Source organism: Puma concolor, chromosome A1, assembly GCF_028749965.1.
Source record: "Puma concolor isolate L17-30 chromosome A1, mPumCon1.1.hap2, whole genome shotgun sequence".
Lineage (NCBI taxonomy): Eukaryota > Metazoa > Chordata > Mammalia > Carnivora > Felidae > Puma > Puma concolor.
In genome coordinates, this window is record NC_141667.1 from 84,436,209 (window position 1) to 84,449,482 (window position 13,274).

The window sequence follows — 13,274 nt, forward strand, 5'->3', positions numbered from 1 at the left end:
TTATTGTTTTATAAATCAAAACTAAAGTCTTGATAGAGAAAATTAATATTTCTAAGAAGCTCTCCTTTGGCCTTTTATTTCTGCAGTAACACAGTGATAATGATAAATAATATAAGTATTTCTTCAAAAGAAACTTATTAAGAAAATTAGGGAGAGTACTGTTAAGCAATTCAACTTTGCTTTTCCTTTTAATAATGAAGACCATTGCTTTTATTATAATTTTCACAGTTTTACCATATTTAATAGTGTGACTGAAGCTTTTAAAACAATTCTATTAAGTTGTGATCCTTACGCCTTCTTAAAACAATTCTATTAATTTGTTGTCTTTATGAGGCACCTGGGTGGCTCATTCGGTGAAGCGTCCGACTTCGGCTCATGTCACGATCTCATGGTTCATGGGTTCAAGCCCTGCGTAGGGCTCTGTGCTGATAGCTCAAAACCTGGAGCCTGCTTCAGGTTCTGTGGCTCCCTCTTTCTCTGCCCCTTGCCTGCTTACACTCTGTCTCTGTCTCTCTCTCTTAAAAATAAACAAACATTGGGGTGCCTGGGTGGTGCAGTCGGTTAAGCGTCCGACTTCAGCCAGGTCACGATCTCATGGTCCGTGAGTTCGAGCCCCGCGTCAGGCTCTGGGCTGATGGCTCAGAGCCTGGAGCCTGTTTCCGATTCTGTGTCTCCCTCTCTCTCTGCCCCTCCCCTGTTCATGCTCTGTCTCTCTATGTCCCAAAAATAAATAAACGTTGAAAAAAAAATTTTTTTTAATAAAAAAAATAATAAAAAAAAATAAACATTAAAAAATTTTTTTTAATTATCTTTATGATTACATAAAGAGATTGGAAACTTTGTTAAAGATAAGGACACTATTTGAGATATGAAGTTATAGGTATAAGCATTTATATATTCTGGTGCAGCTTGAACATGGGATGTTAAATAATAACTCACTTTAATAAAGATCAATTTATTTCTTTATTATTAAAAATAGATATGTTTTGAAACATATTCGTGACTATACCATATACACAAACATACATATATGTATATGTTAAAATTCCAAATTCCTAACCCAGTAGTGGTTTGTTTTTTTTTCCCAATAAACTATTATTTGAAAGACATGTCAATTCTGTTGGGAAAAGAGTACTTGCTTATTCATACCATGAGCTGCATGTTTGAATAAAATTCTCTTTAATAATGAATTAGTCTTAAAAATATTTAAGAGAACATATATCCAGAGAAACACGTGCCAAGAATATTTCTAAACTTTCTTAAGGAAAGTTTGATGTAGTTCTCAGTTTGCGTTTTCTGATAGTTAACATATCTTTCCATTGAGTTTTGATGCACATTTACTTAGTATTGTAATGGTACTGCCCTTTTGAATAGTGTGTATTGTTTATGATCAAAAACTTAAAGAAGTTAAACACTTTTATCAGAAAAAACTTAAACTATTGGTAATTGTCTTTTTTTTTCCTGGAAATTAACCAATTATGACATCAAAGCCTGTATGGAAAAGTATGTAGTAGGTCATTCGCTGCTGCAGGCAGTTTATCTCACTCCAGGATGCATTTGTTTTGGTTTCTCTCATTTTCTGCCTGTGGCACTGTATGGTAAAATTCAGACATCTTCTTCCCCTCCAAGGAATCTCATGGGTGGAGGATAACTTATACAAAATTAATAAATGGTGTTGCTTTTTCATTATCGCCCATCCAAGGCAATTTGCAGTGTTCACTTTAGAGAAAAAAAAAAAAATTGGGTTGTGTAGAAAGCACTTAGAACAATAAATTAACAAATTTAAAACAGTGAGTCAGTTGTAAAAGGGAAATGTATTTTGAGGCAGTCACTCCTATATTAAGCAATTTAAAATATTGACCTAGTAATTTCTTAAGTATTTGTATTTTATGATAAGCAAATTAGGTGAATTAGTTCATTTATCCAGAGGAGTCTATTAAAGCTTGCTTATTAGAAGTTTTATTGTTACTCTTCACGTGGATCATTTTATTTAAGCATTTTGTTGCAGCATACAAGAGAAACAGTTTTTTAGGAGAGAGAAGAATTGGCATGACTGGTGTTGATCTGTTACATTGTGTGCTTCATGATGCTCATATCTGTAGGGGCGCCTGGGTGGCTCATTCGGTTGACTGTCCAACTTCAGTCATGTCATGATCTCAGTTGGTGGGCCTGAGTCCCACGCCAGGCTTTGCACTGACCGCGTGAAGCCTGCTTTGGATTCTCCGTTTCCGTCTCTCCCTGCGCCTCCCCTGCTTACACTCTCTCTCTCTCTCTCCCCAAAATAAACCTTAAAAAACGTTTTTTTTAATGAAAAAATGATGCTCAATTCTGTATAAATACCATAGGTAATGGTATTTAAGTTTGCTTTCAATAAGAAATTACATATATAGTAAATAATAGTATGTATAGTATTAATTCCTTTTTTCTTTTTAATCCCCAAGAACTTTTTTGTTAGCTGTTGTATATATATATACATACATATATATACATATACATATATACATATATATGTGTGTGTATATATATACAACAAATATATATATACACAATATATATACAAATATATATATTAAATGTTATGTAAAGACTTTAAATGTAAAGTCTTATATAAAGACTTATGTGAAGCCTTATATAAAGTCTTTTTTTTTTTTTTTTACATTTATACATTTGCATTTTTTTTTAATGTTTATTTATTTTTGAGAGAGAGTGCGAGCAGGGGAGGGGCAGAGAGATAAGGAGACACAGAAACTGAAGCAAGTTCCAGGCTCTGAGCTGTTAGCACAGAGCCTGACATAGGGCTCAAACCCACAGACTGCGAGATCATGACCTGAGCCGAAGTTGGACGCTAAACTGACTGAACCACTCAGGCACCCCCATTTGAGTTGTTTTAAGAGAAATAATTTTAAGATTAGGAATTGTTTTAAAGAAGCATTTGGAAGAAAGCCACATCATTGTCTCATCTTGAGCTTCTGCATCTCAGTTTGTTACTTTCATGATGTACAGGCGTAACACAGTTAAGACTCCTAAATACTATAGCTTTGGGAAATACCCTCTTACTTTGTTTGGGTATATTGCACCATGCTATAACTGTAACAACTTGCCCAATAATACCAATCCTGTTTTGTGAAATTTTATAGGTATGCTTCTGTTACCCACTAAACTGTAAGCTCATTGAAAGCAAGACATATATTTTCACCATTGTCTGGCAGTATAGTTGAATAGATAAGAACATAGGCTTTAGTGTTAAACATTCCTACTTACCATTTTTAGCTTTGTGCCTTAATAGTGTGTGATTTGTTCAAGTGTTTTGAACTGTTCAGTCTTGGTTTTCTAATCCATAAAGTAATCATAATAGTAATAACAAACTCACAGAAATATCCTGAATATTAACTGATAAAATGTGTGAAAAGCACTTACTGCTCTACCTGAAGCTGTTTTTAAAACTTACGGATGGACAGGTAAATGAATTCCATTAACAAAAAAGAAAAGCGTGATGGCTTATTGACAGACATCATTATTTATGCTAGATCTATTAAAAGATAATCCTATGTGATTGCAGCTCTCCTGTTCTTTTATAGGAAGATGATGTGTACAAGTTCTTAATCTAACAGCTGTCACATCATGAGTACTTAATAAATGATAATAGTAATGAAAGTGGAGATGGTAGTTATTTAGTGTTTAGTTTTGTTTTTGTTTTGTTTTCTCCACTTTCTCTACAAATCCTGCCACTCTCTATCCCATTCCTTTAGCAGTATGATTGGGTTTCTTCTGGCATCTAATTGTACTGGCAGTTATTTTTCTGGATCTATATTATCCAACTGTTCTAAGGACCCAGAGGACATGGGATTAAGTTGGTCTTGACAATGCCTTGGAGGTGTAGATAGACTCGTAATATTATTTCCCAGGTGTAACTACATCTAGCAAGTAGAAACATAAACATCCTGAAAATGATTTTTCTTTTGAAAACTCACATTTGTTAATGGCAAAAATTTTGTTCTAACCTTTCTACCTTGTAGAATCCATCCCTCTATCCATCCGTCAATTCTCCAATTCATCTATAGATCCATCAAGCATTTATTGAGGACGAGCCACTGTTTAGGGAGATACAGTATTGAATAAAACATTAGTGCTTGCCCTCAACACATTGTGGTTTAATGGGCGAATACAGGCATATTCAGTACAGTACCAAGTATATACCCAAACTGTAAGCAGAGGGTACCATGGGTTACCATATTGAAGGCATCTCTTAAGGCCATCTTTGTAAAAATACTTCCCAGGAGAAGCATTATTTACATGAAATCCTTAACTATGAGTGGGCACTTGGAGGTAGGGAAAGGTATTCTAGGTAAAGGTACTAGTTGAATAAAACTTGAACTTAGAGTTTGATGTGAGAGAGAGAATAATATAAGACTAAAGTTTTAGAGATCTTCAGGCTTTGATGTGTCCAACTTAAGATATTTGTAAGTTGTCTTAAGGATCATGAAACAGCACTGAATGATTTCTAAAAGGGGAAATAACATGGTCATATTTGTGTTTTGGAAAATTAATTCTGGCATAAGTTGGAAGAGTAGATTCAGTGACTGGTAAGAAACTATTGAAGTAACCTGTGAGCAAAAATGGTAGACTGAACTGAGGAACCCTTGAGCATGTATAGAACTGGAAAGATACGAAACCTATTACAGTGATTTGACTATATGTGGGAAATTAAAAAAAAGATTCAAATACAATAGCTGGGTTTCTGACTTGTGTAATAGGGGAGATGGTAGTAACACTAATTGAGGAGGAATACTGAAGAGGAGTGATCTTTTAACATTGAAAACGTTGACAACCTTATTATTTATTTATTTTTATTTTTTGAAATAGAGTGTGAGAGAGAATGCAAGTAGGGGAGGGGCAGAAGGAGAACAGAGAGAATTCCAAGCAGGCTCCATGCCCAGAGCAGTGACCACTATGGGGTTCGATCCCACGACTGTAAGATCATGACCTGAGCCAAAATCGAGAGTCAGACACCTAACTGACGGAGCCACCCAGGCACCCCACGAATCTTATTCTAGACAAGAGGTGTAGATGCTACCATATTCTTCCCAACCCATTTGTTTGACAGTGCCTCTAACCCCACTTTCCTACTCTTTCCATCTTATCCCTCTGTTTCAGCAATAGGTATGCTGGATCATGCAGATGCTCTGAGAGTTAATTTTATGATTAGTCTAAGTCCATTGTTGCAAAATTGAAAGAAAAATCATAACTAATCCTAATATTATTAATATCTCCTAATACCATGTAGATTAACTTACACTCTGATTTAACTCTCTTTTACTTTTGTATTTTCTTTTCTTTAGGATATTTGTTGAAAGGCTACAAAGCAAGGAGCTCATTAGATAATGGAAAAAATTGTGAATGGCAGTTGTAAAGGTCTTAGAAAACCCACACTGAGACTGAGAAAACATTGTGTTTACTCGGATGAAATCTGTTGACTACCATTACATAATGTTGTAAAAAAAATATCAGATACGTGGATATTTAGTATGGTCACATTCAGCATTTAAAATATTTCACATTTACAATATTTTGTTCATGGTCTTCTCTCCCAAAGCAATGGTTGCTACATTTAACTTTTGAAATTTGCATTATAGGGTGTGTGTGTGTGTGTGTGTGTGTGTGTGTGTGTGTGTGCGCGTGTGTGCATGCGCACGCATGTGTGTTTCTTTTTGAAAATAGTTTTCTCATTTCTTTAATGAAGGTGGTCTACTAGATGGTCTAAATTGGTCTTCCTAGGGCTTAAGTTGACTATAGATTCTGTTTTTATAATAATTTTTTTTATGATACAAGCATACTTATTTTAAGGAACCGAACTATGGGAAACATTTGGTTTAATTTCTCACCATTTAGTCTAATTCTTTCTATTTTCCTTCTAATATCAAAATTTCCTCCTAATTACAAAAAGATACTGTTTTACAAAAGATCTATCACAGGGATGTTGTCGATATTGAATTCTTTTTGTATTAATGTATTTATTAAGAGATCATTAACTGCTTGGGGAAAGGAGAGAGGAGGTTGCTATACTAAAGTGTTGCTATTAATTGAAAATGCAGAACTGAAACTCTTGGCACATTAAACACATTGATCAGCTCTTCATTTACTGCATGTGTCCCAATTCAGAAATTTCGGGCAGTAAATAGACTCACCCATGTCCAGATATGTATAAGTCAATGTCTTGTAAGAGGAGATTTGAATGAGAAGAGCTGGTATGGAGTAAACAGTACCTATCTAATTAAACGGATACCTTCTGTGTATAAAGGCATAAGCTAGATGTTAGGATGCTCAGCTGTATGGATTGAGAAGGAAAGGAAGTTTAGGAAGAATGGTAGTGAACTGTTAAGTGGAGTGAGGAAGCAGACTTCAGGAAATAACCTCTGTTAGAAGGAATACATACATTCCTGCTAGGATAAGGAATATCTTATTTGCTATTTCTCATTGTATTTGCATTTTTCTTAAACATTATTATTTTAGGAGAGTAGTTCTTAGGCCTTTTGTTCACTCTGCCATCCTTTCTGATACCTCCTGTTGCTTCTTCTAAAGTTATATCCGGAAATACATTGTAATACAGCCTTGGCTTACTTAACTTACTTCTCTTACTAACTTGCTCTGAATCTTAAAAAAGTTATTTAGCCTAGGTAGGTATTCCTTTCTTTTACTGAAATAGGAAGGCATACTTAGATACCTTTTTTGCACTCATAGTTATGAAATATGTACAAGACATTTTTATATTTATAAGCCTCCAAATGAATGATGAATATGGGAGTCTTTTTTATATATTGTTATAAAAACAATCAGGGAAAATGGCCTAAACCCTTTACTCATTGAGTGACAGGTATTATTAAAGATGCAGTAAGGGGCACCTGGGTGGCTCACTTGGTTAGGCATATCATTCTTGGTTTCAGCTCAGGTCATGATCTCATGGTTTCACGAGTCCGAAGCCCATGTCGGGCTCTGCACTGTTTGGAACTCTGTATCCCTCTTTCTTCTCCTCCCCCACTTGCACTCTCTCTTCTCTCTCAAAATAAAAAAATAAACTTTAAAAAAGTACGCATTGATAACAGATGATTTGGTAGGAAAGTTATCCATTTTTTAGTATTAGTAGTTTTTAGCTTAATATCTTATTGTGTATGTTAATATTGGCATTACTAAAGTAATTTCTCAGTTTAGTGTTTTATCGTGTATGATTCTTTGGAAGATGGAGTTGTTTTTGTCTGTTGGCAGTGTAGCTTAACTCAGATGAAATAAAAAGTGCTTTTCTTTCCTGAGAATATTTTCTTCTTTGGTGCAACAAACACCATTCATTCAGATGCTAGCAATATGAAGAGAAAACACAAATTGAAAAATGGAGCAATTGGTTGATAATTTTCATAAGGCTACATATTCATGAAATCATTTAAGATTTGCTGTCATAAGTTATATAGAGAATGGGACATGATTTTTGAACATGAATTGAATTTATTTTTAGCCTAGCCTTTATAGAAATTACCAACCTTGATTTTAGTTTCCAAGTCTTTGCTCATCCAGAAAAGTGTCTCTAACCACATTCATACTAGTATCTGATACTTAATGTCTTGATACTGTAAAAGATAATACCAGTAGGTAAAAATTACTCTTACTGAAATCATAAATTCAGGAACTACTTACAATATGAAAAGAATTTAAAGAAATTTGAATAGGTAGAGGATGGGATAGAGGACCCATAATTGTATGGATAATTACTAATTTACCTTTACATCAATTTAAATTCAGTATGCCTTATAGTAAAAGTTTGTTTTCAGTATATGAATAGAGTCCTAAAGCTATTCCTGAATTACATTTTTGAATTAAGAGCAAACAAGCAAAACAATTGGTGATTATTTGTTCCATATAGATTTGAACAAAACATAGTCAGGACTCTGTAAATTGAATTTTTCCTTTTTCCAAAATGACATTCCTCCTTTGAAATTGTTAAAAACAGAATTATAGTTATGAAGGGAATAAAAGAAAGAATATAATTATGATCTAAAGTACTCATCTACTCATCTTTCTTTTATAGCATGTAACATATACTGATCATATTTTACCACTGGGCAAAGGTCATACTCAACAAGTATACTTTTTTGGTTAATTCTAGATAAGATTAACTTATTATCACTTAGAAATCTGTTTTTATTTTCGAAAAATAACTAACTACATAAAATTTATTTGTTGGTGATATAACAAAATTTTGCTTGAGGTGATATAAAATTTCGTTTGAGTTGTCTATAACTCTTAAATGAGATTTATTCCTCCCTTTAGATTTCCAGAGGCAGAGAGTAAAACTAATTTCATAAAAAATTTAATAAATTTTTTTAAGTTCTGCATTGGCCTCCATAATCTCTCACCCTGCATTCTACCAGTTACACATTTTTTTTTTTAATTTTTTTTTTCAACGTTTATTTATTTTTGGGACAGAGAGAGACAGAGCATGAACGGGGGAGGGGCAGAGAGAGAGGGAGACACAGAATCGGAAACAGGCTCCAGGCTCTGGGTCATCAGCCCAGAGCCTGACGCGGGGCTCGAACTCCCGGACCGCGAGATGGTGACCTGGCTGAAGTCGGACGCTTAACCGACTGCGCCACCCAGGCGCCCCTGGTTACACATTTTTAATGGGAATATTTTTCTTAAGAGGAGAAAGGTACATTTAGAAATACAAATAAAGGGATTTCAATTGGGAGGATTTAAAATATTTTATGGTTTTAATAAACAATAAAATGAGTTTCCAGCTTGCCTTCATATTGATAAAGCAAAAATTTTAATTTGCCTTTCAGTTTAACATTTAGTTATTTCTAGACATGTTTTTCGTTTTCCAGGTTCAAACATGGGATATGTATTGACATAAAGTCAACTCATTTTTTATTACTCACCAGAGGTACGATTTAAGGAATTACAAGTAAATATTATTACTTAAGTAGCATTGTATTTGAAATGAAAATTTAATGGAATAACCTTTGATTTCCCCATGTATGTATTTGCCTACTTTTCTCCCTTACATTCTTTTCTTTCTCTGCCATATGACAGTAGGCATTTAAATCATAAAAATTTAAAAATAATTTTCAAATCAGATTCTTTCAGTAGTCTTTTATATAAGAGCAAAATGGGGGCGCCTGGGTGGCGCAGTCGGTTAAGTGTCCGACTTCAGCCAGGTCACGATCTCGCGGTCCGGGAGTTCGAGCCCCGCGTCAGGCTCTGGGCTGATGGCTCAGAGCCTGGAGCCTGTTTCCGATTCTGTGTCTCCCTCTCTCTCTGCCCCTCGCCCGTTCATGCTCTGTCTCTCTCTGTCTCAAAAATAAATAAACGTTGAAAAAAAAAATTTTGAAAAAAAAAAAAAGAGCAAAATGAATTTGTCTCTTATAAGATGTAAAATATTGTAATCTTTGATTGTTTAGATAACATATTGGTGCTTTTTATGTGTTATGAAGATTCCTTGGATGTAATTAACAATAGAACATATGCACTGAGTTGTTTATCTAGTGCAATTATGTTTACCTAGAACAATCCATTCTCACTTCCTTCTTTTTCTTTTCTTCCTTAGTCAAGAATAGATGTTTAATAAGGAATGGGTTAGATTTAAGCAGGATTTCTCAACCTCAGGACTATTGGCATTTTGGGTCAGATAATTCTTTGTTTGGTGGCTTTGTGTGCATTGTAGGATGTTTTAGCTGCATGCCTTGCCTAACCAAAATGTTTCCAGACGTTGCCAAAAGTTCCCCAGAGGACAAAAATAGTCCAGTTGAGAACCACTGGGCTAAGGGGTAATGCAAAGTAACCCTTTATTGTCATGTTTGTAGTCTGAGATTTCTGGTGACAATTTTTTTTTTTTTTTGTAATTTCACTTAAATGGTGGCATTGAAATTGGGCTACAACTCTAAACAGTGTTAGATGATAACATTATTATTTGTGCTAACATTTTAGAAAGCAAAATACTACTTACAGAAGACATCGATCATTTGGAATACTCATACACTGCCAATAGATGTGTAAATTAACATTAACCACTTTGAAAACTGGAAGTATCCATTAAAGTTGAGTATACAAATAATAAAATACACAATATACTTTATAGTAAATTTCATATAACCAATTGATTCTCATAGAATACTTTTGTTGATTTTTGTTTAACTCTTGAATCCGTAGCTTTCCTGTGGTTACAGTGGACATTGTCAATTGTGATGTGAATAACTGTTTGTATTTTCATTCTGTTAATAGTAACATAAAGTGAAACAACAAAGACGTATGTCCAGAATTACAAATGTGAATGCCTTAGATTATATTTCTCAATTACTGGAAGAATATTCCCTTAATATTATATGCTTTTTTCACAGTGTAACAGCTACAGACAAGGCACACTTTTAAATTTAACCTGTATAATAGTTTTGTATCACTTTAAGTCTAGACTAACCAACAAAACCATAAATGAAGCCCTTATTTGCAGGGTTTGCCAGTTTCCTTAGTGTAAACACTCATGTAAAAAAAAAACATGGTTGACTTCAAGTTGCCAATGTGATGTCACTGAACACAGAATTGGGAAGAGATATAGTTAACCATCATTATATAATATTTCCACCATACAGATACAATAGACATAGATAACCCTATGAGAATAGATAACAGTAAAATGTAGTAAAAATAACTTGGAAGTGATGAGGTTTTATCACATTTGTTTTAAGTATATTGTATTTATTTGTAAGGTTATATAATTTAATTTTTAATAGTAGTTTTATTTAACAGTTGACTTACAAAAGTCCTCAAAATTGAACAGTGGGCCCTCATGAATCAGTATGAGCTAGTTCCAGCACACTGTAGTTTTTAATAAGTATGTTCGTATCAGCACTATTTATGCAGCTAAAAATTGAAGCTATTTCAGTGCTCATCGGTAAGAGAATGGTAATTCTGATTATTGTCTTATTGTAATTATTATCTATTCTACAAATTCAGTTCTTAATAATAATTATACTCTTTAAATGTGCTGTATTTATATAATAGAATATTATAACACAGTAGGAATGTACAAACTTACAGCTACATGCAATAACATGAATGAACCTCTTTAACTTGCTGCTGGGTTAAAGAAGCCAATTACAGAGTACAGATTGTATGATTCCATTTATACAGCATTCAAAAGTGAGCCAAACTAATCCCTGGTGTTAGAAATCAAGATAGAGTTTATGCCTAGAGTGGTAGCTTCATGGTGGGGGGTTCTGGGTGCTGGTAGTGTTCATTTTTTAGAAAATCTTACTGTTTGTTACAGGAATGTGTTCACTTTGTGAAAATTCATCAAGCTGTACACTAAAGATTTGTGTACTTTTCCTATATGTATGTAATACTTTAAAAATTCACTAGAAAAAAATATTGGCTAAATTGGAACATATATCTGGAAATTGGGGAGTTAATACATTTGAGGGATAACTTACATTGAGATATGGCCTAAGCCCACTCTAACTTATCACAAAGAGTTGTTTTTTGTCTCTTTCACGTGTATTCTGTGCTTCGGTTGAAATACATGTCATTCTTTGAAGCCTGTCCACTTATTACATCAGCTGTGCTTTTGCTTTTCCTTATTATTTCAAGGTGTTCTTCCTAATTTCCGTCTATTGGAATTTCTTATTATTCTTTTCACATGTAAGCCATTCTTGAATTGTTGAGATTTTATTTCAGCAGTTTCAATAAGAGTAGTTTTTACCTACTGGTGCATTTTTTACCATTTAAGAGTTGAAGATTAGTGTGAACATGGTTAAATAAACTTTTCTGGGTTCCAGAGTACTGGATGATTGAGGGAGCTATAATCTGGCTGCTGAATAAATGGGACATTGTCATTTAAGACTTTCACTGTTGCCTCAAATGTAACCCCAGTTTCATATCTTGTCGGTTATTTCCATTGTCCTTAATGTAACCATCCAAGACAAGCTCTCATAAAAATGCCTTGTCATCATCTACATATTATCAAGCATATATATTTACAATCACCTTAGAAATAATTTTGAATTACATGAAAATAGGGTTGACAGTGGGAAACTTCAAATCCTTTTGCCATTAAGAGATTTTGTAAGTTACATATACCTTATTAGTCACTGACGGTCAGCCATGATCTAATAAAGAATTAGATCTCATAAAAGATTAATAGGTTTCCAGACCTCTGAATCTGAGACTAGTTCAAAATCCCAAGATCAGTTTGAATTTAGATTGGACTGAACTGTGATTTTCTGTCTGGTCATGTGAGTGTCATAACCTTGCTGATTGGTGAAGATCAGGTTGAGAGTACTGGTGTTTGTACCAGCATGATGTTGTTCACTTTCAATGCTCACTCATCCACTTAGGAACACACTTCAACTGGTGTGTTTCTGCCTGCTTTAAGAGTATATGTCAAATGACTTCTAACAGCTGTGTGCCATATCAAAGAGAATTAATTTGTACTTATGTAGTTGTTAAACTCCTTTCTTTTTTCTTTGTGTTCCTAATCTACAATTCTTCTGACAGTTTGTATCTTAAGCACTTCCTTTCTGGGAGGGTCCACTTTAAGGTTTACTTTTCATTTTCTCCCATTTTAGAACAGGTGTAACTTTTCCAGTTATTTTATTTTGCTTTGTTTTTCTGGGTTGTAAGAAAAAACCAAGTTATAACGTCGTTTTAAATTTTTTAACAAGTAAAGTTCTTTTCAACAATATTTTCTAATTTCTTTGGCATGAAGAAGCAATTGAAGAACAACTCTACTTTCCTAAGGCGACTTGTTTTTCTTTTACACTTCATGCCTCTGGTGTTGGCGGTCTTGTTTTTACTAGTCTCTCTTGCATACAGTATTTTACATTTTTACATTATAAAGGTTATAGGCAAATAGCCAGCTGTCACATTCTTGAGGTCAGATACAACTACTATATATATGAGATGCTCTGTTTTGGCTTCACACTACTTGCCAGATTGCTAAGCAGATGTTCTAGGCTATAATTCAGGAAACTGGGACCTCTTGAAACATTCCCTGAGAGTCGCTTTTGACATCTCTGAATCATTTATTTAAAGGTAATTAGTTCTAGTGAAAATGAAAATGCCTTGATATGAAAAGAACAAAATTATTTTATAGTGTTTGGGACTTATAGCCTGATTAGGAACTTGATTGTGGGTATGTATCTAATGGTAGAAAAGTATTAATTTTAACATGGGAATGCATTACAATTAAGCACTTTTCCACTTTATTATTTTTTTTAATGTGGAGATTTTACAAA

The 13,274-nt window shown here is 33.9% G+C and overlaps 1 protein-coding gene across 10 annotated transcripts in view; it reads left to right on the forward strand.

Annotated features, from left to right (window-relative positions):
- Window positions 1-13,274, forward strand: part of ARB2A (ARB2 cotranscriptional regulator A) — a 433,966-nt gene that overhangs the window by 124,653 nt on the left and 296,039 nt on the right. The gene's annotated exons all lie outside the window — the stretch shown is intronic.